The sequence below is a fragment of the Pipistrellus hanaki genome (assembly GCF_964339955.1).
Source record: "Pipistrellus hanaki genome assembly, chromosome: 12".
Taxonomy (NCBI): domain Eukaryota; kingdom Metazoa; phylum Chordata; class Mammalia; order Chiroptera; family Vespertilionidae; genus Pipistrellus; species Pipistrellus hanaki.
The window spans coordinates 32,020,026-32,047,552 of record NC_140514.1 but is presented as its reverse complement, the minus strand read 5'-3'; the positions used below and the strand labels follow the sequence as shown (position 1 = coordinate 32,047,552).

At 47.8% G+C, this 27,527-nt stretch overlaps 1 protein-coding gene across 5 annotated transcripts in view; it reads right to left on the bottom strand.

Annotated features, from left to right (window-relative positions):
- B3GNT2 (UDP-GlcNAc:betaGal beta-1,3-N-acetylglucosaminyltransferase 2) overlaps positions 1–27,527 on the bottom strand; it is a 202,103-nt gene that overhangs the window by 9,086 nt on the left and 165,490 nt on the right. For 4 of the 5 annotated variants that reach the window (XR_014796522.1, XR_014796523.1, XR_014796524.1 and 1 more), the window contains 3 exons: positions 25,946–26,205; positions 23,481–23,568; positions 22,281–22,396 (listed from right to left, as the gene is read on the bottom strand). The gene's annotated coding sequence lies outside the window, so the exon portion shown is untranslated. Of the gene's footprint in view, positions 1–22,280; positions 22,397–22,605; positions 22,894–23,480; positions 23,569–25,945; positions 26,206–27,527 lie in introns of those variants that run through there. The other variant, XR_014796526.1, reaches the window with a different exon arrangement.

Sequence of the window (27,527 nt, the reverse complement as noted above, 5' to 3'; positions counted from 1 at the left end):
ACTACTTGGACATTTTAAATGTTTTACTGAATCAGCAATTGGACTGGAAAGAAAATTAAGAACAAAAAAGGAGTTTATTCAGAAAACAATGATGGTTAAAACATGCCACAATAATCTCTGGAATGTATTCAAAGCAGTACTTTTAGAAATTTTTATAGTTTGAAATTTTCTCTGTTTTAGTGGTTGATAAAAAGAGAACATTTTAGAAAGAATTCCTCTGAAGATATTAGAAAAGGAATGAGAAGATAAGTCAGGCTAAAGAGGAAGAAGAAGCCGAGACAGGTTTGGCTCAGTGGTTAGAGTGTAGGCCTACAGACTAAAGGTCCCAGGTTCGATTCCGGTCAAGGGCATGTACCTTGGTTGCGGGCACATCCCCAGTAGGGGGTGTGCAAGAGGCAACTGATCGATGATTCTCTCTCATCGATGTTTCTAACTCTCTATCCCTCTCTCCTCTTCTCTGTAAAAAATCAATAAAATGTAGTAAAAAAAATAAATAAAAATAAAGAGGAAGAAGAAAATCTATCCTAATAAAAGGGTACTATGCTAATTAGACCGGGCGTCTTCTAGATGTCCTTCCTGACAAAGCCAGAGGTGTGGGCGGCCTGCAAACCACCTGTGGCCCCTCACCCAGACCAGCACTGCCCCCAGCAGGGACCCCACCCCGATCCAGGGCCCCATTCAGGGCAAGCTGCCAGCCCCTTCCGCCCATGTACCAGGCGTCTATCCTATATATTAAAAGGGTAAAATGCAAATTGACCCTAACAGCAGAACGACCACTGGGCCATTCACTGTGAGGTGCACTGACCACCTCTTGGTCCCTTTCCCTGCCAGCAGGCTCCAATCGCCTGATGGCCACCTGCTGTGGGGGCAGGGCTGGCAAGTGGGCGGGAATGGCTGACCTCTCAGTCCCTTCCCCTGGCCATACGGTATCAATCGCCTGATGGTGAATGGGGGGAGCCAGGGGTGGATGGCATGGGGGGGAGGGGAAGGTGGCTGCGGGCAGCTGGGGAAGATGGCCCTGATCACAGGCCAGGCTTAGGGACTGTACCCGAGCACGGATTTCGTGCACCAGGCCTCTAGTGTGACAATAAAAGTAGAAGGAAATACTTTTGAAAATGAAAAATAATTTTACTGGGTTCAATAAGTAAAATCAAAAGCTAAGTATTTGAAAAGTAAAGCCATAATTTAATAAATTTTGAATTGAGGAAGGAGATACCAATGAATACATAAAAATTTAAAAATAAGAAAATAGAACACAAAAGTATATGATCATAAGGTTTGAACATATGAAAAGAACAATTTTTTTTTAACAATCTGAAAGTCCAAACTTCACCTAATAAATATTAAGCTAATAACTTGAGAAGAGGGGAGAAATGTAGAAAATAATTCAACTAGAAGTGCCTGTGTGTGTGTGAAAGTGTGTGTGTGTGTTAGTTTTCTGTTGCTGCATAACAAATTACCACAAATTCTGTGGCTTCCATGAATACATATTCTTCTACTTTCCTTGGTTCAGGAGTTCAGGTATCACTTAGCTGGGTCCTGGGCTCAGCATTCCACAGGTAGCAATCAAGACGTTGGCTGCACTGTGTTCTCATCTGGTAGTTTGACTGGGGGGAACCTGCTTCCAAGGTCATTGGTTGTTGGCAGAATTCGTTTGCTTGTGTCTGCAGGGCTCAGGGCCCAGCTCCTTCCTAACCGCTGGCTACCCTCAGGCCCTAAGGCCGGCCGCAGTCTCTTCCCAGGTGGCCCTCTCGAAAGGCAGTTAGTTTACAACATGGCACTTTGCTTCTTCACGGCCAACAGGGAGATCCCTCTCTCCTCTCTACCGAACAGTCTGATATAACAAACATAATCAAGCAGTGACATTCTATCACCTTAGCCACAGGACACACCTAATCAAGGCACTGACATTCCCTCACCTTTGCCATGGCATATTGGCTAGAAGCAAGTCACGGGTTCCACTTGCATTTGATGGGAGGGGATTGACTATACAGGAGTAAGTATCACTCATTGGAGTCACCTCAGCTGGCCACTACATATTACTACCTACGACAATACCTAAATCCCACCCAACTTTCCAAGGCTAATGACCTTACATTAAAAATGGCTGTCAAGGAATTCTGTCCCTTGAAGAAGGTAAGACTGAAGCTCCAAAGGAAGCATGTGCAACAGAAAAAACAAGCCTTTGAGACCAGTCTTGGGCCCTGCACCATATGCATTTCAATACCATTGCTACATCCCAATCTACAGCTCAGCTTGTGAGTCCAACCTCTGTCCCCCACTTCTTCCTGACTTCAAACCAGCTACATACTGTCCATCCTTGGCTTCACTTTTTGGTTTGACAAGCAGCTTCCCCAGTGGAGTCTTGCTCTCCATGGCATCATTTTCTCTTGCTAAGGCCATAGGTGCAATGCATACAGCTTTAGGGATCTAGAGACATTCTAGGCCTCACTCCTCAGTCTTCTCTCCTGTCCTATACCTGCTTACCCACCAGGTGTTGCAAATATTCTGATCCATATGCTGATGGTCCTATCTGTGATTGGTGCCTTAAAGAAAGGGGCAATAACCCTGGCCCGGTGGCTCCGTTGATTGGAGCATTGCCCTGTACACCAAAAGGTTTGGGTTTGGGTTTAATCCCTGGTAGGTGTATGTATGGAAGGCAACCAGTCAATGTGTCTCTCTCACATCAATGTTTCTCTCTCTCTCTCTCTCTCTCTCTCTCTCTCTCTCTCTCTCTCTCTCTCAAAAAAAAAAAATCAATAAAAATGTATCCTTGGGTGAGGATTTAAAAATGTGGCCCATTCCAAGATATAAAACTACATATGGCAGCCAATCCTCTCCCATCCATATTTCTTCCTCTCTCTCTCTCTCTCTCTCTCTCTCTCTCGCTCTCTCTCGCTCTCTCTCGCTCTCGCTCTCTTTCTTCTCCCCCCTGCCCGTGTCTGTCTCTCCCTCTCTCCCTCCTCTCTCTCTAAAAATCAATTTAAAAATATTTTTTAAAAAAAGAAGGGATTGACAATGAACCATCTTCCCAGGAACTCCCAACTATTTCAGGACATGCATCCACTGAAGAGTATTTTCTTTTCAAGGTGGAGGTAGAAATGGTCTTATGATTCCTAAATCCTTTGCAGGATCTGACAGTCTGCGCCTTTGTCCGTGGCTAATGTAGAACTGGCACTGGGACTGTCTGCCAGAGTGGCTGGCCAGTGTTGGGCAGGGGTACCTGTGTGTACAGCCTGTCTAAGATGGGGAGGGATGATTTGGGTGGTGCAGATCCGAGGCCTGTGGAGAAAGGGAGAGCTTGTGTTTTTTGAAGTGGGAAACCCTGGAGGGTTTGTACAAACATCCTCCCAGAGAAGGCTCATTGTAAAGTGCCTGCTGCATCAATAAAGCTCTTGGCTTGTTAGCACAGACATAAAGAAAAAATGTCTCAAAGTCTCCACAGGGAGGGCAATAATGAGAAAGGATAAGAAGCACTGCTCTAGAAAACCTTCATCTGCAGCTATAAACCACACACACATCTCACATTAACATATGCATAAAACAGATTTAATTAATATATTATGGGAAACATTACCCCATGGCCAAAGAGGCTTTATCCCAAGAATGATTAAAGGAATTGCTACAAAGGCAACTATTATTAATACTAAAAATAAAGTACCACCCATATCACTGGGTTAAATAGTGAAAAATAACAGACACTGAAACAGCACTTGATAAAATTCAGTACCCACTTCTCATTTTGAGAGAGAGAGAAAAGAATACAAAAAATCGCCATAACAAAATACAGAGCTATTTAAAACAGAGCTGGTATTATCTTGAGTGCAAAACAAAAGAATTGTTATTAAAAACAGCAACAACCAGCCCTAGCCGGTTTTGCTCAGTGGATAGAGCATCGGCCTGCTGGTTAAAGGGTCCCAGGTTCGATTCTGGACAAGGGCACATGGCTTGGTTGTGGGCTCTATTCCCCCGCCACAGTAGGGGGCGTGCAGGAGGCAGCCAATCAATGATTCTCTTTCATCATTGATGTTCCTATCTCTTTTCCTCTCTGAAATCAAGAAAAATATATTTTAAGCAGAGTATGGTCATATTCTTATAGAATTCTATCAGTTATTCTATCCACATATCTATAGCATCTCCAATTTTATATATATATATATATATATATATATATATATATATATATATATATATCCTACCTAATAAAAGAGAAACATGCAAATTGACCACACCTTTGCTATGCCCACAAGCCATGCCCACCAGCCAATCAGGAAGAGTATGCAAATTAACCCAACCAAGATGGCAGTTAATTTGCATATCCAGGCCAGAGCAAAGACTGAAGACAGCATAGAAAGAAACCAAGGGCTGCAGAAGGAAGCAAAGCTGCAGAGAAGCAAGCAAGCAGGGCGGGGGAGAAGGGAGGGAATCACACGTGGCTACAGAGAAGGGAGGGAAGCAGGCAGGGTGGGGAGAAGGGAGGAAAACAGGCGGGCTCAGGGAGAAGGGAGGGAAGCAGGCAGGGCAGCAACTGACCACAGCAGGAAGCGCTATTGCAAGAATCTTCCTGCAATGGGCATCTAGTATATATATATATATATGGAATGTTTGTCTTTGGGCAATAGGATTTACACTGAGGTGTGTGTGTGTGTATGTGTGTGTGTGTGTTAACTTCGTTGTACTTTTTTATATTACTTAAGTTTTTATAATAAAATTTGTTATTTTTAAACAAAAACAATAAAGTTGTTCCACATTTTCCAAAATCTTTCTTTGTAGGCATGGGAGGTGGATTCAATTTCAGGAGGAGGTGGGTCCAGGAGGCACAAAGTGGGTCTGAGGGTGTCAACAAATGGCACAAGGCCTCTGGGATGTTAGGAGGCCCTCTAGGGTTCATTGTAAAGTGCCCGCTGCATCACTGTGGCAAAGACTCCTCAGCTTCAAATGCCACCACATGCACTGAGGACGTTCCATAGTCAGCCGCAGCCACCAAAGAAGTCACGTGGCCTCTAAGGTCCGCAAAGTAAGTCTCATCTGCTTCTAACTTTGGAGACTATCCAACATTGGCTTCATGGTGACATTGAGGCTGGCTCTGTCCTTCTCAGCCCACAAGCCGGAGAGCTGCCTGTGTGACTGTGCTGAACTTGCAGCCACGTGACCAAGCTCCCCACTCCATCGTCCACGCTGGAGTTTTTCAACAGGAAAGGCATCTGGGTATAGAACGGTCATCCTCACATTCCTGTTGTATTGTTCCTCTTCTTGTATCTGGTTGTCCTCAGATGTTTGGCAGGAAATTTATCATTTTATGACTTTGCTTCCTGTATTTTAATAGACACGGTGGCAGTTTCTGTGGCTACAGCACGTAGGCGGCTGGGGTTTTGTGAGACCGAGCGCATGGTGGAAGAGTTGTGGGCTTCCAGCCCTGCTTCCTGAGAGTTGGCGCTGGCCCTCCCATTCAATCTTTCTAGCCTACACAGTGTTAACAGGCGTCCCAGCGGGACACATCAGCTCGGCAGCAGTGGGTGCAGGGGCCAGCAGCAGGGCGGTGGCAGGGACATCTGCAGTGGGAACAGGCTCCCGGCCAGGGAAAGTGCTTCTTTCAGGCTGGAGATGCTATCTGACCCTGAATGCAGGCCTCAGGGAGTGCGGCCCATAGGACCCACAGACTGAGCTCTGCCAAAGGGCTGGGCACCACAGGTCGCCACTGTCTCCAGGGGACAGAATCACTAGACTGGTTGTCATAGTAACATGGCCCTAGAGGTTGGTGACAGGCCTTCAGTGAATGTTGAGCACAGAGGACCACAGCAGGAATCACGAGGGCAGCACCTGCCAGCAGCCGGGGGAAAGCTTCTTGGAAAACGTTGTCTATACTTACTTTCTTTTCTTTTTTTTTTAACTAGGAAGATTATTATTTTTGTTAAAATGTAAAGGAAATAAGTTTATTGAAAATGAAATCATACTACAACTCTCATGTTCTCCGTGTCCTGAATCGAAGTCTTAGAATTATTTGCTGCAATTTGTCCATCTCCTCTTTGCTCTCTAGATACATCTCATTCGGGTGCTAATATTCAGAGAGGCTGAGTCTCTCAGGCTGTATCCGCTTAGACAAGGCAGCAGAGACCGTCTTATCGCCTCACCCCCACCTGTGGATGACCTGTGTCTCCCCTCCGAACCCTTCATCCTTCTGTTCTTTGATTCATGATCAACTTATGTCACTGTGCCTGGCCAGGCTGTTTCCTCTCTGACCGTTCTAGTTTGGGCAGGTGGCTTTTGATCTACTTCTTTATGTTCATTTAGTTGCATCTTGTCCACACCGAAAGTTTACACCTCAAGAGAGGTACCTCTGTTTATTAAAAATATAATTTCACTCATTCAGTGAAAGTGGATTATGAACAAACATCAAAATGAAAACAATCCTTTCAGAAGAACCTTCCAGCTTCCTCTTAGACTGCAGTCCACAATGGGGGCTGACGTTGAGTCTCTGCCTTATCCAGTTGCAAACCTTGGGTGACTACTATGTTTAGCCATTTTTACGGGAGCCACGTCAATTCATTCACTCAATCTGCTCCAATCAGGTTTTCGCCTCCTCTACTCTACTAACAAGCTCTTGCCAAGACCATTCATGAGCCCCTCCTCATGCTAACTACAATTGACATGTTTCAGCTTTCATTTCCCTGAGCCCTCTGTTCATAGGGGAAACTACTTCACATTCCCTCCATTCTTAAACTCCCTCGTCCACTGATTTCTCTCACATCTTGTCCTCCCAGTTCTTCTCCCAATCTCTCCAGTCAATCCCCTCACTCTTTAGTGGGCTTCTCTTTCTTCCTTACCAGTCAGTTTTTAGGGTTTTGGTTTTTGGTGTTTTGGTTTTTTTTTTTGGTTTTTGGTGTGTTTTTTTTTTTTAAATATGTTTTTATTGATTTTATTTGAGAGAGAGAGGAAGGCAGAGGGAGAGAGAGATAGAAACATCAGTGATGAGAGGGAATCATGGATTGGCTGCCTCCTGCACGTGCCCCACTGGGGATCGAGCCACAACCTGGGCATATGCCCCTTGACCCGAATCAAACCCAGGACCCTTCAAGCTGCAGGCTGATGCTCTATCCACTGAGCAAAACAGCTAGGGCTCAAACAAGTTCTTTTATCCTCATGTTTTAGCTAACAAATATTTCTGAGCCCAGACCTCTCTACAGTTCCAGTTTCACATGCCCAACCCCTGTTAAGATGTCCTAATTTGCCCCAAATATCACACCATCATGCCACCAAGCACTGTCTCTCTTCCTGGTCTACACTGCCTGCCTTACACCACATTCTGCAGGCCAGGGAAATGTGCTTGCTCGTGGATGGAAATGAGAACCATGCTGGAGTCCCCAAAGCAGAAGTGACTCAGAGAGCTGCTATTACTATCTTTGGTTTGATCAGAAATCATGGCCTCACCCAGCCAGCATGGCCTCACTCAATGGTTAAGTGTTGACCTATGAACCAAGAGGTAATGGTTCAATTCCCAGTCAGGGCACATGCCTGGATTTTGGGCTCAATTCCCAGTGTGAGGTGTGCAGGAGGCAGCCAATCAATGATTCTCCCTCATCGTTGATATATCTATCTTTCCCCTCCCTTCCTCTCTGAAATGAATTAAAAATATATATATATATATATTTTAAAAAAGGAATATGACCTCAAGAGACTTAGCAGATACTGACCTCAGAGAGGAAGTTCAGTTGTTTTCTCCTGTGTCTATGTCCCCTTAGAGGCCTTTCTCTCCCCAGGGGAGATGGGGAGAAATACGGTAACCAGTCTCCTCTGCACCAGTGATGTCAGCCAGAAATAAGTGAGTGTGAAAACAAGGAGGGAGGGGCTCCAGTGGCCAGAGAATGAGCTCAGAGGGGTTCCCTGAAATGCTCTAACATGTCCTGAGAATATGAACCAAGCTCTAAACCCTGGAGCTTTAATCTTTCAAGAACACACTTCCTTCCTGTATTTCTAATAATTACTGATTCTGGAAGTCCACCCTCTCTCTTCCAAAAGAATTGAGTCACAGAAATAGAACCATGAGAAAAGTTGGTCTGACCCCTTTGCTCTCAGAGATGCATGGGTGGGAAGAGCCTCGGGAAATGTGGTAGGGCTCAGGGGGGTCCTTCTCTAGCTGGTTCGTCTGTCTCACGGAAAAATAAACTGAAGGAAAGGATTTAAAATGTTTCAAATTAGTCATCCACAGGAAAAGGATTTTGTGGGAAAGATTTCATACTTGCACTACTGTAATAGTAAAAGGAGTTTTTAACTTGATACCTATTGATGGATTTTATCAGAATACTAGAGGCCAGGTGCACAAAATTTGTGCACAGAGGGGGAGTGACCCTCAGCCTAGTCTGCACCCTCTACAACCTGGGATCCCTCCAGGGATGTCCGACTGCCCATTTAGGCCCTATCCTGGGCAGTCGGACATCCCTCTCACAATCCAGGACTGCTGGCTCCCAACTGCTCACCTGTCTGCCTTCCTAATTGCCCCTAACCACTTCTGCCTGCCAGCCTGATCACCCCCTAACCATTCTGCTGCCAGCCTTATTGATGCCTAACTGCTCCCCTGCCAGCCTGTTTGCCCCTAACTGCCCTCCCCTTCAGGCCTAGTCACCCCTAATTGCCCTCCCCTGCAGGCCTGGTCACCCATAACTGCCCTCCCCTACAGGTCTGGTTCCCCCACAATTGCTCTCCCCTTCAGGCCTGGGTCCCACCCAACTGCCCTTCCCTACAATCCTCCTCTGCCAGCCTGGTCATCCCTAACTGCCCTCTCCTGCAGGCTTGATTGCCCCCGACTGCCATCCCTTGCAGGCCTAGTCCCTCCCAACTGCCTCCTCTGCTTGCCTGATCACCCACAACTGCCCTCCCTTGCAGGTTTGACCCCTCTCAACTTCCCTCCCCTGCTGGCCATCTTGTGGTGGCCATCATGTGTTCACATGGGGGCAGGATCTTTTACCACATGGGGGCAGCCATCTTCTGTGTTGGAGTGATGGTCAATCTGCATATTACTCTTTTATTAGATAGGATAGAGGCCTGGTGCATGGGTGGTGCCTGGCTGGTTTGCCCTGAAGGGTGCCCCAGATCAGGGTGGGGGTTCCCTTAGGGCAGGGGTCCTCAAACTTTTTAAAGTGGGGGCCAGATCACGGTCCCTCAGAGTGCTGGAGGGCCGGACTATATGAACTACTAATTCCTACTGTAACACCTCGGCTGCGCTCACTGCCCAAAAAACCTGGCGGACCGGATCAGACTCCTCTGCGGGCCACATGTGGCCCGCGGGCCGTAGTTTGAAGACCCCTGCCTTAGGGTGTGGGGTGGCCTGGGTGAGAGACCTGTGGTGGTTTGCAAGCTGGCCACGCCCCCTGGTGACCCAAGCAGAGGCACTGGTATCTGGAATTTATGTATCTTCTACAATTGAAACTTCGTAGCCTGGAGTGGAGCCAAGCTTCCTGCTCACTCCGTGGCTGCAGCCATTTTTGTCAGAATTTGTTTACCTTCTATAATTGAAACTTTGTAGCATTGAATGGAGGCCTAGGCCTGCAAGTGCTGGTGGAAAGCTTGGCTTCCTCCGTTGCTGGGGAAACCCAAGCCTCCCTTCTGCTCTCTGTGGCTGTAGCCATCTTGCTTGGGTTTATTTGCATACTCACTCTGATGGGCTTGTGTGTGTGGCTTGTGGGCATGACTGGTGGGTGTGGCAAAGGTATGATCAATTTGCATATTACTCGTTTATTGGATAGGATACAATCCTCCAGAAACTGTGAGCTATGTGTTTTTGTGACTGTGCATTTTTCTGAGGAGAGCATCCATAGCTTTTATCGGATTCTCAAAGGGATCTCTGATACCCCAAAGGGTAATATTCACCTAAAGGTTAACTTACTTGTACTGGTCATTCTTGCTATATATAACAAATTACCCCAAAACTTAGCAGTATAATAATACAACTAACATTCCTTATCTCACAGATTTGTGGGTCAGGAATTGAGGAGTGGTGTAGCTGGGTGACTTGGCTCGGGGTCTCCTGTGATGTTGTATCATGAAGTCAGCTGGGGTAGCTTTGCTATCTGAAGGCTAAACTGGGGCTGGAGAATCTTCGTCTAAGATGATCTGCTCAGGTGGCTGCTGGCAGAAGGCCTCAGTTCCTTGCTGGCTAATGGCAGGGGGCCTCCATTCCCTGCCACAAGCACCTCTCCATTGGGTTGTCCAGTGTCCTCTGAGTGTCCACTGCTGAGTGAGTGATCGAGAGCAAGAGCAAAGAGGAAGCCACAGTGCTTTTTATGACTTAGTCTCAGGAGCCATTCCTTATCACCACCGCTGCATGCTATTCCATCCGCAAGACAGCTCACACTCAAGGGGAAGTAGTTAAAGCTCCACTTTTTGGAGGGAGGTGTATCAAAGAATCTGTGGACACATGTTTAAACCACCAAACTGGTAAAGAGGCCTCACTTTCCAGTCTTACTGGCTGTGTCTACAGGCTTCTATTCTAATCTAGCACAGTGAGCTGTGGAGGATATTGTTTTTCAAAATGCAAACTGGAAACCCACTTCTCTAACTCAGACTTTAACATGTTTACTGGCAAGCATTGTACAGAGCTGGTTCCCGAAGCCCAGCTTGTCTGCCCGTTTCCTGTTGTGGGAGGGGACAGGCTGCCAGGAGCTGCTTGGTTCTACAGCTCACAGGGACTCAGATTCCCAACGGCCCTCACAGGCAACCGCCCGAGGCTGAGGAAGCAAATGTCCAGAGCAGGCTCCGGTATGGTCTCCACGGCCCATCTGCAGCATGGGGGGCCTGGGAAGCAGGGATGACCTGCTACTCCTGGGGCCTCCCGTGGCCACCTCTCACCTCTGAGGTCTGACTCTCCACTATCTTGTTCTGGGGAACTAGCCTGAGTTAATTTTAGTCTATAAGTAGCTTGAGACGTTTTGAAGTGGGTGAGAGTCACCTGCTTACTCATTACCTTGCTATTACATTATGACAAAAGCAAATCTCATTTTACCCCTTTATATAGACACATCTATTAAATAAAGATTCATGAGCAATGACGCACAGAACATTTCACGCAACCTGCTCAGTAGGTTCCACAAAGTCCCAGCTCCTGTCGCTTTAAGTGACCCAAGCACCACCTGGCATAAATGCCTCACTGAGGGAGGAACCAAGTTCTCAGAGGCATTTCATTATCCTTGTGGTCAGCGTAAGGTAGGGGTGTCGAACTCAATCAGAGAAGGGGCCAAAATCTAAAATCCAGCCTAAATTGCAGGCAGAATGGTTTACTGAACAGTCATAAACTGACAATGTCATAAACTGACAGCGGAGTGCAGTGATGACAGCGCAGTGCGGGCCACATTGCAAGGCCTGGCAGGCTGGATTTGGCCCGCGGGCCTTGTGTTTGACACATGTGGCGTAAGGCAATAAGAATAAGGCAACAGCCGAAACCAGTTTGGCTCAGTGGATAGAGCGTCAGCCTGCAGACTGAAAGGTCCCAGGTTCGATTCTGGTCAAGGGCATGTACCTTGGTTGTGGGCACATCCCCAATAGGGGGTGTGCTAGAGGCAGCTGATCGATGATTCTCTCTCATCAATGTTTCTAGCTCTCTATCCCTCTCTCTTCTTCTCTGTAAAAAAATCAATAAAATATTTTTTTTTTAAAAGAAGAAGGCAACAAGAACACCCACTCCTTTCCCCTCCACCCACCAAATAAAAACTATGTTGGAAAACAGGAGTGGCTCAGGATCAAGTGTTTGCACCATTCTTACAGGTTCATGCTAATGACCTTACTAGACTCTTAAACCCAGTTTGGGGAATTGTGAGGAATGCCTCTAAAATATTCTAACCTATTCACATACCTTGCCTATCTTCAGTTTCATCAGTAAGAGCTGTTATCTATCATTCCCCATGCTAATTACCAAGCCACTAAATTCATCAGATAAAATCCATTTGTGATATCACTGTGCTGATTAGCGGTGTCTGCTGTGGAGCAAAATGCAGCACTTGTCAGGGCCAGCTTGGCAGCCGACCTTTGTGATAGAACACTGGCTGGCACCTCTGGGGCATGGATTGCCCCTGGAATGGAAGCTTAATCTAACTAACTAAACAGCATTACCCGGCAATGCTGCAGTATTTTCAAGTAAGTGACTGATCTCAAGACACTTGCTTTGTCCTGGGAGGGAAAAAACAATCATTTTCACAAGGTTCAGCAGAAAGCCAGTGGACACCAGGAACATCAGTCCCAGGTCCCATGACTGTTTCATCGATGGCCACTTCGGTCTGGAAAGACACTGCGAGATATGATTAAAGTCTGTGAGGTTGTACTGAGGACTCCACATTCCTAAGCATCGTGTTACAGGGAGATACTTGTGACCTGAAAGAGGTTCCTGTAGTCCACATGGCTCTTAGGAACCTGGTTACCCCAGGGTAATTCAGGTTGTAAACAACAGACAATTCATTCTGGGCCTCGTCAAAGGTCATAATGGGGCAGCCCACAAAAATCTTTTATTTGGCCAGAGCTACATTATAAAATTACTGAACTTGATTATTAGTATTTAAAAAAAAAAAAATTAACCACCATTCCCATAAATATCTGGATTTCCAGCTTCTCTTGAAAAACAATTAGATCTGGCAACTCTAGGTCTGCATTCCCTGCTGACATCGGGCAGGAATCGGGGACCATGTAACTGGTGTTTCCTCCCCAGCTTGCACGGTCTCACAGTGCCCCAGTGATCCCCAACACTGAGGCCACGGCCCAGGTCCATTCACAATCTCACCAGGCCTTGTGGTAGAGTTAAGAGAAATGTGAACTATTTCTTGTACCTGGAGCAGTACGTTAGCATCACAGGTAGGGTTATGGGCCCTAAAGGCAGACAGCCTAGTTTTAAATCCTGGTGGTGGTTGGTTTTTTTTTACTCTCTGTTGATGTGACTTAGGGCAAGTTGCTTAACCTCTCCAAGCCTAGGTTTCCTTACTTGTGAAATGAGAATAATACTGGCAGCTACTTCACAGGGCTGTTGTGAGGATTACACACTTACGGCACAAGTAAGTGCCTCTAAGAAGGCTGTATGTCCCACACGGCCCATTTCAATCTTTCATGTTATCCACCGGGCCCCTGTAGGCATTGACTTTGTGGATATTGGATTTAAATAAATATTTGGGTATCATTTCATGAGGACTTGTTAACAAAACTGAACGTGTCCAGAAGATACTCCTCACTTCGAAAATCATTTTATGGAACACCTTTAACTATCTGCACCAGCCCAGCCTTGAAGCTAAACTAATAAACTAGATAACTTATTTTCAAGTCTTGGGTGGTTCATGAAACTGAATTTCTGCCCAAATTTCTGCCTTGGGATAAGATCATCTCCCTGCCTTCATACCTTCATAGACACCCTGTCTTCGTGAAAAGACAAGCCACAAAAGGGGGGGGGGGGAGATATTTACAACACACATAGGATTAACATAAAAAATAATATAAACAATTTCTGAAAACTAATGAGAGAGAGAGAAAATTTTTTAAAAACGGGCAAAGAAATGAGCAGGCACCTTATAGAGGAAGAAACAGAGATGATCTACTAAACATAGGAAAAGGTGCTCAGTTTTATAGCAATCCAGAAAAATAAAAGTCACAACAAAGATCAGCAAACATTTTATAGTCTAACAACATCACCACAGGTCTATGCATTGCTGGTTGAATGAAGATTGGCCTGACCTCCGTGAGGCAAACTTGTTCATCCAAGGTCCCCACAGTTTTACTCCTAGGAGTCAACCCTGGGGAAACCCTTGCAGAAATGCACCAAGAGACAAGCGCAAAAATGTTTATGGCTCCCTTGTTTGTAAAAGCCAAACGGATAACTTAAACACTGATAAGGAGGACCGATAAATTAAGTATGACACCTTCATGCAATCGGGTAACATGTAGTCACTAGAATAATTCAACAATAATAGTTCTCTGTTAATATAAAAACATTCAAACCCGTAAATAATTTTTTGTGAATTTATTTGAGCCAAACTGTCGACAATTGCCGGGAAGCAGAATCTCAACGGATTTGGGATAATGCTCCGGAGAATGGTGGTTTTTCACTTTGTTTTATACACTACAATCAAAGGAGGAGATGTAAGTGGGTTACGTGAAAACCATTGGTGATAGATTAGGGAAGCAAGAGAAAGCAAAGTGAGGAGACCTCTCAACTGGATAAAAAGTAAAGTGATAGACACATGCTTCTTTTACTTAGATGGGTACAGTAGCATTTAACATGCTAACAATAACAATGAAGGAATTTATGGTCTCTGTCCTGGCGCCCAGACACATTTGGTTGTGCCCTGAAGGGTCCAGAAAAAAGGGAAGTTACAAGTTACTCTGACATTTCATAAGTATGTTATCTTAAATGCAAAACAAGAAGCTCAGGTAAGATAAAGATTGACCTCATCAGGGAAAATACCGGCCTAGGACATGACTACCCACCATAACTGCTTTTAGTTAGAGGTTCAATTTCAGACCATCCTTTATGGTTACTTTAGGTCTTGAGTTTGCAAGACCGTCATGCAGGTCTTCCCTGAGCTTGTCAGGTTAGCATGTGGCTTTTTTTGTCCACATCTCAAAGCACATCCTATCTAATAAAAGAGGAATATGCAAATTGACTGACACTCCAACACACAAGATGACTGCTGCCATGTAGACACAAGATGGCCTGCAGGGAAGCGCAGTTGGGGGCAACCAGGCCTGCAGGGGAGGGCAGTTAGGAATGACAAGGCCTACAGGGGAGGACAGTTGTGGGTGACCAGGCTGGCAGGAGAGGGCAGTTAGGGGTGACCAAGTTGGCAAGGGAGAGCAGTTAGGGGTTACTTGGCCAGCAGGGGAGGGCATTTGGGGGTGACCAGGCCTACAGGGGAGGGCAGTTAGGGGCACTGGGGCCAGCATGGGATCAGTTAGGCATTGATCAGGCTGGCAGGAAAGTGGTTAGGGGGTGATCAGGCTGGCAGGCAGAAGGGGTTAGGGGCAATCAGGGAGGCAGGCAAATGAGCGGTTTGGAGCCAACAGTTCTGGATTGTGAGAGGGATGTCCGACTGCATGTGGGATCAGGCCTAAACGGGCAGACAGACATTCCTCATGGGGTACCAAATTGGAGAAGGTGCAGGCTGGGCACACCAACCCCATGCATGAATTTTATGCACCGAGCCTCTAGTTAAATATAAAAGGAGAGTTCCATAAGAAAACACACACTATAATGTCATTTATATAAAATAACATGCAAAGCAGTATTACATACCGTATTTTTCGGACCATAAGATGCACTTTTTTTCCCCCAGAAGTGGGGGGGAAAAGTCCCTGCGTCTTATGGTCCAAATATAGCCTACACATATACTGTAAAAAAAAAGTTTTTTTACTTGCCCGGCTCTGTGTGGTCTCTGTGTGCTTGCCCGGCTCTAAAATGGTTCTAAATGCTGCTGTTTACTTTACAAGGTTGATTACATGTGTTTATGACTGTGATGTTGGGTTTTAATGCACATAAAATATTTTAGGACACTATTTGTTTCAGAATCTTTTTTTCTTCATTTCCCTTCTCTAAAAACTGGTCTTATGGTCCGGTGCGTCTTATGGTCCGAAAAATACGGTATTGATTGGAGGTATAAAAATGTATGGGAACAATAAATGTTAAATTTAGGATACAGATTACCTCCTGAAGAAGATAGGAAAATGACATCAGATACTTGGTTGTGTGTTATATTAGCCTTTACACATTTTTGCATCTATTCAATATTATAAAAGAAGTTTTGAAAAATATCATTATTCATTTCAATTTTGCAGGGTGTGTTTTTTTATACTAGAGTCAATTAATACTTCTCCCAGGATGTATTACTTTCCTATTGCTATGTTAGCAAATTGCCAGAAATTTAGTGGCACACAAATTATTTTATTTACTAGCCATCTCCTATCTTCAAATCTAGCAGCATAATATCTTCAAATCTCTTCTCCCCCTTCCCCGCATGCACACACACACGCCCCTTGCAATTTCTGTCACCACATCTCTTGTGGATCAGACCTTCCTGTCTCCCTCTTACAAGGACCCTTCTGATTACGTTGGCCCACCCAGATAATCCAGGATAATCTTCCCATTTCAAGTTCCTTATGTTAATCACATCTGCAAAATCCCTTTGTCATTATATAGTAACATATTCACAGGTTTGGGGGATTGGGACATCTTTGGGGGGCCTGACACATGGGCCTTGGACATTTTACAGGCCCTCTTGCTGTGCGCATTGTGCTCACCGGAAACCCCCCTGGCCTGCTCAGTTCTTACTAAGTGTCTGACTTGGTTTCTCCGACCTGGTGGGTTTTCCTAGAGACCCAGATGTCCACAAAGCAGTGCAGGGTAAATCCCGGGGGGGGGGTGGGGGGGGGGAAGAAAACCACAGAGGCTGGAAATTCCCACGCTGGAGGAATCCGAAGAGTGGCCCTGAACTAGAACAACATTTCCTCTGAACAGCTGGACTGATCACTCTGAAACATAAATCTGATCATGTCCCTCTCCTGTAGAACTCAGGCAAAGCTTCCTCTTGGCTTTAGAAGAAGGAACCAAGTCTTTAGACCCAGTTTCTCAACACCAGTGCTATTGACCTGTTTTGGCTGGATCATTCTTTGTTGCCGGGGGCTGTCCTGTGCCTGGTAGGATGTTTAGCAGCATCCAGGGCCTCTACCTACTCGATGCCAGGAGCTTACCCCCCCCCCCCCCCCACACACACACACACACACTCATACAAACACATTTGTGACAATCTTGCCAAAGGTCCCTGGGGGTCAAACTGCCCTCAGTTGAGAACTCCTGTCCTAGGACTGTCCTAGGAGGTTCAACAGGATGTGGGCCCTGCCCATCTCCCCAGCTTATTCTCTCTCCGTTAGCCACCTAAAGGAGATCTCCCCGCTGAACACAGCAGGGTCCCTCTGCATCTGGATTTCTGCATACTCTGTTCCCTCTCCCTGATCCCTCCTCCCCACAGCTCCTCATCTGCTGAATTCTTTCTTTGAGTAGAAGGGGAGGAGGAGAGGGTTCCCATCCCAAAGATGCCCCCCACCCCTTTTAAATATTGTTTATTTTCAGATGGTTTATTTTTTAAAAGCAAGCCTCAGGAAGAAACTTTGACCTCCCCCAAATGGCCTAAATGGATTCAGACAGAGAACCTGCTCCAGGGAGAGAGGTATAATCACAGACAACTATGTTTTAACATGAACTAAGGGTGGCAGACAGGGAGGAACCTCGGAAGTCTGTTGGCTAGACTCCCCTGTGTCCCATTGTTTCTGGGTAGACCTGCAGGAATTTGTTTACCAAAAATCTAGTTCCTTCCCATCTCTCTGCGAATTGCCTACCTTCCCTTTGAAATGTAAACCATCACTCCCTTTCTCCAGCTCAAGATGGCATAGAAACCTCAACTGTCCGCTTTGTCCTTGGGTCCCCTTTTCTTACCGGAACGCTTGTATGCACGTACATAATTACATTTGGTTATCTTCTCCTGTTGATCTGTCTCATGTCAATTTGATTATTAGGCCAGCCAGAATAACTAAAAGGGGAAATTTTCCCCTCCCCCACAGTGTCTCATTCTTTTTTTTTCCTTTTCTTTTCTTTTTTAAAATGTATTTTATTAATTTTTCACAGAGAGGAAGTGAGTGGGATAGAGAGCTAGAAACATCGATGAGAGAGACACATCAACCAGCTGCCTCCTGCACACCCCCACCAGGGATGTGCCCGCATCAATGTACATGCCCTTGACCGGAATCGAACCTGGGTCCTTTCAGTTTGCAGACCACCGCTCTATCCACTGAGCCAAACCGGTTTCGGCAAAGTGTCTCATTCTAAGTCTTCTGCTCAGACACCCCTCTCAGCTCCCCTTGCAGTGACCACGGCTATGGGCTGCAGCAAACCCTTTCACCGCTCTGCCTTCTTCATAGACGGCCACCCCCGCGGGCAGGGCCTGGGACTGCCCTGTGCCTGTGGATGAGTGACAACGTGGTCTGAGTTATCTCATGATGAAGATACTGTGGGCTCAATCCCCATCCACCCCATAATCAAGACACACACACAGCATTCAGGCCGTGCAGCCAGGTAAATCCCCAAGGAAGAGCTGGGAGTCTCTGTCTGCTCCTTGTTCTGTCGGGACATGTTGGCCCCATTAAAGACTAAATAGTCATTCAGGGTGTGATCTGAAAAAGCCTTTTCCCAAGGGCGGTGAACGGAGGATTTGATGGCTGCACAGGAGGAATCCTTCGCCCCAGGGGCTCCTGTGAAATGACGCCTACGCTGCAGAGGCGCGAGCACCACGAACTGGCACCAGCTGCCAGGACTCTTTGGGACGAGAGCCAAGCCGTGGTCACTCTGCAGACGGGGGAACAGCCGACGGGGAGAAGGCTGGCTCCTATCGGCTCTGGAACAACAGGCCGTAAGGCAGCACCAGGAAGAGAAAGCAAGACCTTGGCCAATTCCCTTTGTCCACCCCAACCCGAGGCATCTAAACGCAGGCAACGCCAAGGTCTAACACACACACCACAGCAATGCAACCCCATCTCTCCAGCCGATCAGGGCTTTCACCTGGTCCAAAGGTTGTAGGGGAGACTCTGAAATGAAATCCTCTGGACAGGGCTGGAAAGAAAAGGCCCTGCCCCCAGCAGTAGGTGCCCCAATTTCCTGTGACAGGTAGGCTGTCCTATGCTCTGCCTCATAGTCTCCCAACACACAGTCACCCAGGCCAAGTCAGCCATGTTGCTGAAGCCATATATTCCTGGCATTATTATGTCGTTAGTAGGTTCCTTCCTTTAAACATATATACCTTTCTCCATAACAAAAGTAGTTATTTTCTGATATTTTAAATCATGTATGCTCATTGTGAAAAATGCAAACAATACAAAAAAAAAAAAAAAAAAAAGAAAGGATAAGGAAGACGAAATTCACTGGGAGCTGACCGCCATCAACATCCTGCTGACCCTCCTTTTCTATATCTCTTTATCCAGATGTTCACACAAGTGTGATCTAACACACCTACAGCGGCTTTCTTTGCTCAAATACATGTATTAAAAGAAAACTTTCTATTAGCGTCACTAATAGCAAACTGCCTTCACTCCTCAGAATAGAAGGCAGCCCCCAAGAAGTAAATACAACACAAACAAAGCCTCTAGTCAGATGCCCTAGCTCCCAGGTCTCCAGCGCCTCGGGCCCAGTCTCTCCGAGTTAAAAGGGGGGATTGGCAAGCATTCCACGGGGTTAGACCAAAGGGAGACTTTCCCCCAGACGCAATTAGAAGTATTGAAAGAGAATGAGAAGACAATCTCTCTCTACTTCCACTGTTACCTGTTCCATATCTATGCAGTAGCCTCAACTTTTTGGGGTACCCTCAAGGACCTCCCACGTTCTAGAACAGGGGTGTCGAACTCAATCAGAGAAGGGGTCAAAATCTAAAATCCAGCCTAAATCGCGGGCCGAATGGTTTACTGAACAGTCATAAACTGACAATGTCATAAACTGACGGCGGAGTGCAGTGATGACAGCAGGGTGCAGGCCACAATGCAACGCCTGGCGGGCTGGATTTGGCCCGCGGGCCTTGTGTTTGACACATGTGTTCTAGAAAGAAGGCAGGGGGCAGAGCCTGTGGGCTCCCCTCAGGTCAGTGCAGAGGGGAAAGGCCCTATCCCCGCTCTCTCTCCCCGCTTCCAGGGGCCCAGCCCCCTCGCCCCAGAAGACTCGGAAATCTAGAAAGCCTCTCACTGCGCCTTGGAGGCTCCAGTCCAGGCCCCGCCTCCCCTCAGGGCCAGGCACCCTCCTTCCTCAGCCTGGAGCCCACAGAAGACATCAGGGTTCTTCTTCTTCCTTTTCCACAAAGACTCTCTGTCTCAGGAACCAACATTCCTGGGCCAGAGACCCAAAGTCTGTGTGTGTGTGTGTGTGTGTGTGTGTGTGTGTGTGTGTCCGGGCTGGCACAAGCCTCTCTGCCATGGGCTGGGGCCTCTGGAAGGGGAGAGAGGGCAGGAAGAGTGTGGGCAAGCAGGGCACCCAGGGACCCCGGCCCATGCTGCAGACCCTTCAACCCCAAGAGTTATCTCCCCTTCTTCCTGGCCTGGGAGGCAGGGCAGGGCCATGAGGCATTCAATAGCGGTCCTGGAACAACCTGGTATCCATATGGAAAGTGAGAGCATTGGATTTTTACCTTACCATACCCTACACCATATATATACAAAATAATTAAAGCCTAATATGCTAAGTGTCCAACTGTTTGTTTTAGCCAGTTGACCAGTTGCTATGACGTGCACTGACCACTATGGAGTAGACGCTCTGACCAGTAGGTTAGCTTGCTGCTGGGGTCTGGCTGATGATAGGGAATGGGCAAGACAGGCCGGCGCGCCCTGGAGCCCTCCCATGGTCCCTCGCTGGAGGGCTGCCCCAATCGGGACTGTGAGAGACAGGCCAGACACACCCTGGATGAATCCGTGCACCAGGCCACTTTCGGCCCGATCCCTGCAGGCCAGGCCAAGAGATGCCATTGGTACCTGAATCCATGCACCAGGCCTCTTGTACACAAAATAAATTCGGTGTATGAAGGCCTCAAGATGAAAGGAAACCTTAAAACTCTTTTAAAATACAGGAGAAATTTAAAAATTGCTTTGTGATTTGAGGGTAGAGAAGGGTTTCTCAAAAAGACACCAAAGAACAAAGCATAAATTAAAATGCTGACAAATTCAACTGTTACAGTCATCTGACTGCTTTTCTAAAGTCGCCATAAACTAAGTCACATGTGTCAAACACAAGGCCCGCGGGCCAAATCCAGCCCGCCAGGCCTTGCAATGTGGCCCGCACCGCGCTGTCATCACTGCACTCCGCTGTCAGTTTATGACATTGTCAGTTTATGACTGTTCAGTAAACCATTCGGCCCACGATTTAGGCTGGATTTTAGATTTTGGCCCCTTCTCTGATTGAGTTCGAAACCCTAAACTAAGTTAAAAGACCAATACAAACCAGGAAAACACATCTGCACTGCAGATAACTGGGAAGATTAGTAGCCAGATTTATGGGGGTAGACATTTTAAAAGAACATTAAAAAAAATATAGACAGCCGAAACCGGTTTGGCTCAGTGGATAGAGCATCGGCCTGCGGACTAAAAGGTCCCAGGTTCGATTCCGGACAAGGGCATGTACCTTGGTTGTGGACACATCCCCAGTAGGGGGCGTGCAAGAGGCAGCTGATCGATGACTCTCTCTCATCGATGTTTCTAACTCTCTGTCCCTCTCTCTTCCAGTCTGTAAAAAAATCAATTAAAAAAATATATTAAAAAATATATATAGACAAAAGACTGAACAGGAAATTCATGGAAGAGGAAACATTACTACCCAATAAACACACAAAAGGCATTCAAATGCCCTACTCACCAGGGAAATGCAAGTTAATATTACAATGAAATGTTGGTTCACACCCATGTGTTGGCAAAAATGTAGAGGCCTGAGAATGCCAAGTTATGGTGGGAGTTTGCCGAAAAGAGAACGCTCTCAGCCTGCTGGAGGGAGGGAGGATTAGGACAGCCTTAGGCAGGCAGATTGGTGCTCCCTGGTAAAGGTGAAGACACGTATGTGTGCATGGCCTCTTGCCTGGATTCTTTTATGTTTTTTAACTAAAAGAATTGACAAATTTATTTTCATATTTCACGATACAAATGAAACTAGCCTTTTTTTCCCTTTTTTCTTTTTTTGTCCCCCTACTCCCCTCCAAAACTATTCTCTCTGATAAGAAGGGCGAGCAAGTCCTCCTTGTCATGCCATTAGAGAGAAAAAAACAAACAAACAAAAACAAAGTCACAGCACCCTGGTCGCCTGGTGAAGTAGAGAAGTAATCTCAAACGGACAGCAGAGGCTCCCCTCTCTCCTTATCTGTCTGGTGGCGTCATTCCTGGCCGAGGGGACATCATCATGGGATCGTTGGGGGCCCAGCTGACATCATTCCAGGAGGGGGAGGGCCCATCACTGGCATCATGGGAGGACCAGGGAGATTTGGGGGGCTGGAGGGGTGTCATTTCCTCCACAGGGGGAAGAGCAGAGAATGGAGGAGAGCTATCTTTTGGTTGCTTTGCCAATCGGGCTCTGAGCCTGGGCTTCCATTCCTGATAGTAACTGTCCCTTTGTTTCCTCCCACTGCGAGGTGTCTCTCTCCCAGCAGGTGAGTCATGAGGGAGGTATGTGTCGCAAAGGTCACCATACAACTGGGGCGTGTTGCTCTACAGGCTGTTGGCCGCTCCATGAAGGGCTGCTGGAAGTGACTTACCTGGGTTCTTTTATCCTCGGTTCTTCTGAAACTGGGCCGCCCACTCCATCTTCCTCAGGTGCTGCTCTGACCGCAGCCCTTTCTTTCCTCCTCAGACGCCCAGCGGCCGCCACTGCCTATGAAGAAGCGTCACCCTGTAAGGACGGCCAGGCTTTCATGGTGCCGCGCCTTTTGGCTTCTCTCGCGCCCTGCCCCATGTTCTGTGACTCGCTCTCCTCCCGTAAAATGGATTCCCGAGCTGAAATGCCTCTTTTGAGTCCTTAACCAAATTAAATGTTAAATTAAATAAGGGAGAGGTGGAGCTGGGGATAATCTCATTTTATACCTTCACGTTACAGATGAGGAGCCTGGGGCCCAGGGAGGAGGCTGCATGTCCACTCCAGGAAGAGACCGCGGCTTTCCTGAGCTCCCGGTCAGGGCTCCTACCTCTGTCGCCTCTCCTGGGCGGACCTGGCGCAGGGCCTGGCCAGGGGAGAACGTGGGGGCCACGCCACTCTGGCTCTGTTCACATCACCCTACTTTCCACAGCCCAGGAGGCACAGCCACCGTGTGTCGCAAAGCACAGCTCTGCAGGGGAGCTGGGCAGGAGAGCACGTTCTCTGAACTGGGATGCCCTTGTGTTCACCTTGTCAGCAGAGAACAGCCAGATCTCTCCGTGACTGTAATTGGGTTAGTCTTTTGGGCTTGCCCTCCTCCCAGCTGTCAGAAGAAATTATACAGAAACGCACCGCGGCCTCGGCCACAGTTCAGGTGCGGGCGGAGGCCGGGGCAGAGGAAATTTCCAGTCCGTTCATTAATCACCCTAAATACCAGGTTGCTGCCGGCTGCACTTTCTCCCAGCTGCAATCACTTCTGCTCCAGCCGGAGCTCAGAGGTCACCCCGGGAGCTACGGTGCCCTCCACGGAGGCCTGAGCGCAAACACGCGGAGGGTGGGGGCTGGGGCAGGAGGCCCTGAGGGGTGTACTCACCCGGCAAGTCTCCCCATGCCCAGAGGGCACGACGTTAAATAGCAAATTTTAAAACGCGCGATGAGCCAAGGCAGAGCCCACAGGAGGAAAAAGTTTTTCTGCTTTTGAACAAGGGGCCCTGAATGTCCCTGCCCTAGGCCCCCAGCCCAGCTGAATCTTATCCGCTCAGGCTGCTATAACAAAAATAGCATTCAGTGGGTGGCTTAAGAGCCACAAAAAATTATATCTCACAGGTCTGGAGGCTGGACATCCAAGGTCAGGGTGCCAGCGTGGTCCGGGGAGCACCCTCTTCCGGTAAGCAGACTTCTCACTGGATCCTCTGGAAGAGAGGGGGTAGGAAGCTCTGTGGGGCTTCACCCTCAGCATGAAGCACCTCCCCAAACCCCCCTTCTCAGACCATCACCTCTGGGAGTCAGGGTTTCACCAGATGCATTTGGGAAGACACAAGCATTCACACCATCGCCGTTTCCAAACGCTAATGGGTAGGAGGGAACATCTGTTTCCCAGGGCCCCGTGGGTGCCTCTAAAAATGAAGTACGCCGAAACCGGTTCAGCTCAGTGGATAGAGCGTCGGTCTGCGGACTGAAAGGCCCCAGGTTCGATTCCGGTCAAGGGCATGTGCGTTGGCTGCGGGCGCATCCTGGTAGGGGATGTGCAGGAGGCGACTGGTCGATGTTTCTCTCTCATCGACGTTTCTGGCTCTCTATCTCTCTCTCCCTTCCTCTCTGTGAAAAATCAATCAAATATATTTTTAAAAAATAAAATAAAAAAATAAAAATAAAAGTGAAGTCCGCTGAAACCGGTTTGGCTCAGTGGATAGAGCATCGGCCTGCGGGACTGAAGGGTCCCAGGTTCGATTCCGGTCAAGGGCATATACCTTGGTTGCAGACACATCCCCAGTGGGGGAGGGGGTGTGTGTGCGAGAGGCAGCTGATCGATGTTTCTCTCTCATCGATGTTTCTAACTCTCTATCCCTCTCTCTTTCTCTCTGTAAAAAAATTAATTAAAATATTATTTAAAAAAAAATAAAATAAAAATGAAGTCCAGCCCATTGGCACCCCAAGAGGAGCTGTGGAGCCGGGTCTGTGAAGATTTCTGACAGCCCACCCCAGGGACCCTCAGGCTTCAGTGAGCAAACAGTCCCCCAGCATGGGGGATTACAGGGGCCACCCCAGAGGCTCTGACTCTGAGGAGGGGCCTGAGATTTTGCATTCTAACACGGCCCAGGAAGCCGAGGCTACAGGTCTGCGGTCCATCCTTGGAGGGAGTTACACTGGTGACGCCTTTGACAGAGGAGGCAGCAGAGGCCAGTGCCTTGCCCAATGGCACACATTCCCTGGGAACAGGCACCACAGAACCCACACCTCCACCCCGCAGCACCTGCCCAGTGGCCCATCATGGTTCTCGTGGAGTGTGAGGAGGGAGGGTGTAAGTTAGCACCGTGCTCTGTGAGTTTCCATAAAAGCTTGTTGAGCAAATGAATCCGCAAGCAACTGGGTAAGCCCTCCTCATTCTCCCCCTGAGGCAAGCAAGGCAAGTAGCACCAGGGAGCAGAAAAATAGCCCTTGGAGCCTCCGATTCCCTAATGGTAGCCAATGTTCATGAAGTACTTTCCAGGCATTTATCTTCTCCACGAACCTATGGAATAGATACTGTTCTTGCCCCCATTTTACAGATGAGGAAACTGATACTCAGAGGGTTTGGGTAATTTCCCTAAAATCACACAACCAGAGTGCAGAGGCAGGCAGGATTTAAACAGACGCGCTCGGAATTCATAGCCCAAACTCTTCACCACTCGACTCTAAGGAGACTGTACCTTTGGGACACGGACTCAGTCCATTCCGGCTCCTTTCCTGGGAGCCCTCCCACCCCCCTTGCTAAGTCCTCCCATTTGACCATTCAGTCAGCCTCCTCCCTTTGCAGATTCCCCTCAGGTGTGCAGCAGCTCTATATCATTTAAGCTCTGCAGGCAGCTCTCTGGGTCTGATCCAGTCCACCTGACCCCAGCCAGTGCTCCTCATAAGTACAGTGCTGGCCATAGAGTGGGCGAGAGGGGCCCCGGCCATGGCCATGTGCTTTAGGTAAGGTGAGCAGACTGGACAGTCCCGTTTTTTAGCAATTTGTTTCACGTCCAGCGGCGTTTTAAAATCTTCCCCAAAATCGGGACTTTTTTAAAACGCCGCGGGACATGGGACAAAGTGTTAAAGATCGGGACTGTCCTGCCAAAAGCGGGACGTCTGGTCACCTTACTTTAGAGGGACTTGCTCTGCTCCTTCTTTGGCCAGACCCTTTCCATTGAGGTGGAGTCTTGGGGCAGGGGGTAGTGGTGGGAGGAGTCAAGGACCGGTTGCCCCTCCGTTAGAATGTTCCGAGTACCAAATGCCCTGGAATTCCCCGAATAAATGGCCCTAGCCTTTCCCAGGGCTTGCAGGAAATTGTCCCCGGGCCCATCCTCCCAAGGGCAGTGCCGCTCCCAGGGGTATATATTCACCAGCGGAGTATATACACCCCTCTAGGCCTAAAGGATGCCTAGGTGTAGGGAGTGGAGTGTCTGTAGAGATGAGCATTCGGCCCATCAAGATTCCAAATAAAGAAGGGGTTGGAAAGAGATGAGTAGACCACCAACACTTCCTAGAGTGCCATTGTGTTCATTTTCTACTGTTACATAGCAAAGCACTGCAAATGTAGTGACTTACATGAGCATGTATTTACTATCTCACAGCTTCTGTGGGTTAGGAAACTGGGTGGGCTTCTGTTTCAGAGACAGGTGAAAGGTGTTGTCAGGGTTGGAGTCTTACTTGGAGGCTTGAATGAGGAAGAATCTGCTCCTCAAAGGTTGTTGGACTGAAGGGTTCTGTTCTTTGCTTGCTTTGGCCAGAGTCCACCCTCACTCACTTATCATGCAGGCCCCTCCACCAAGGCAATGTGCTTCATCAAAGCAGGAAGGGAGCACTTGCTGGGAAAGAGGAAGTTACTGTCTATCTTATGTAACCTAACCATGGAAGTGACATCCCATCCTACGTAACACACTCCACTGGTTAAAGCAAGTCATGGGTCTCACCCCATTCAAAGGGAGAGACTTATACGGTGGTATAAATATCAAGAGTTGGAGATCACTAGGGGCCATCTTAGAAGCTGCCTGTTACAGCCACGTCCAACCACAGAACTCGAAGGAATCAGAGGAAGGTCTTCAGGCAAACCTCGCCTTCTCAGGCCATTTGAAATTATCTATACTAATAAAAGTGTAATATGCTAATTAGACCGGATGTCTTCCGGACAAAGCCACAACGACTGCGAGGGCCAAGGAGGGCCAGCGGCCAGCAGTGGCAGCAATAGTAGGGTGATGGGGCAGCACCTTCCCCTGATAGGCCCGGTCACCTCCCTAGGCTATCAGTAGGACATCCCCTAAGAGCTCCCGGACTGTGAGAGGGGGCAGGCCGGGCTGAGGGACCCCGCCCCCCAGTGCACAAATTTCCGTGCACCGGGCCTCCAGTATTTAATAATAGAGGAGAATAGATGATATGTTAGTCAACAGTGGGTTAGCTTGAACTGCAGCTTTTACATATTTATTTATTTAAATATGTTTTTTATTGATGAGAGAGAGAGAGAAAGAGAGAGAGAGAGGGGAAGAGAAACATTTGGGCAGCTTGATCAGGAAGCTGCAACTTTGCATTCCCCAGGGAACCACTGGCCCATTCCCCACAGATCACCGGAGGAAGGGGTCCAACAAAGGGGAGATGCATGTGCAGGGGAGTTGGGGTGATTAGGGAAGGTGCCTGTCAGTCAAACCTTGGAACACAGATCATTGGCCAGAATGGGCAGGCCCACTGCGAGCCCACAAAAAATATGGGACACATAACCCCCTAAACAAAGGAGCTTGCTCTCCTGGCTCTTGGCTCTTGGCTCCCTTGCATTCGCCCATGTGTCCCACAGCTATGCAACGGACTGATGGACTCCAATGGGGAACACAAGCTAAGTGAGCCTGATGCTGAACTGGACATGCTCCAACATGGAATGAAATCTCTGGACATGGGCTCTGATTCTAGCTCTTCTGAAGCCACAGCTACACTTCCTCCTTGGGGGAGAAGGGGGTGTGGGGGAGATAGGAAATAGGACCATGGAAACTCAGGGTTCGAGTCCACAGAAATAAAGCTTCCTACAATAAATACCTCATTCTCCTATGCAGGCTCTTGACATTCTTATTCCAGTGGTATCCCAAGAACTCCTCTTCCACAGATAACAGTAGTTTCCTTTGACTTCCTTCCCCCTTTGCAAAAA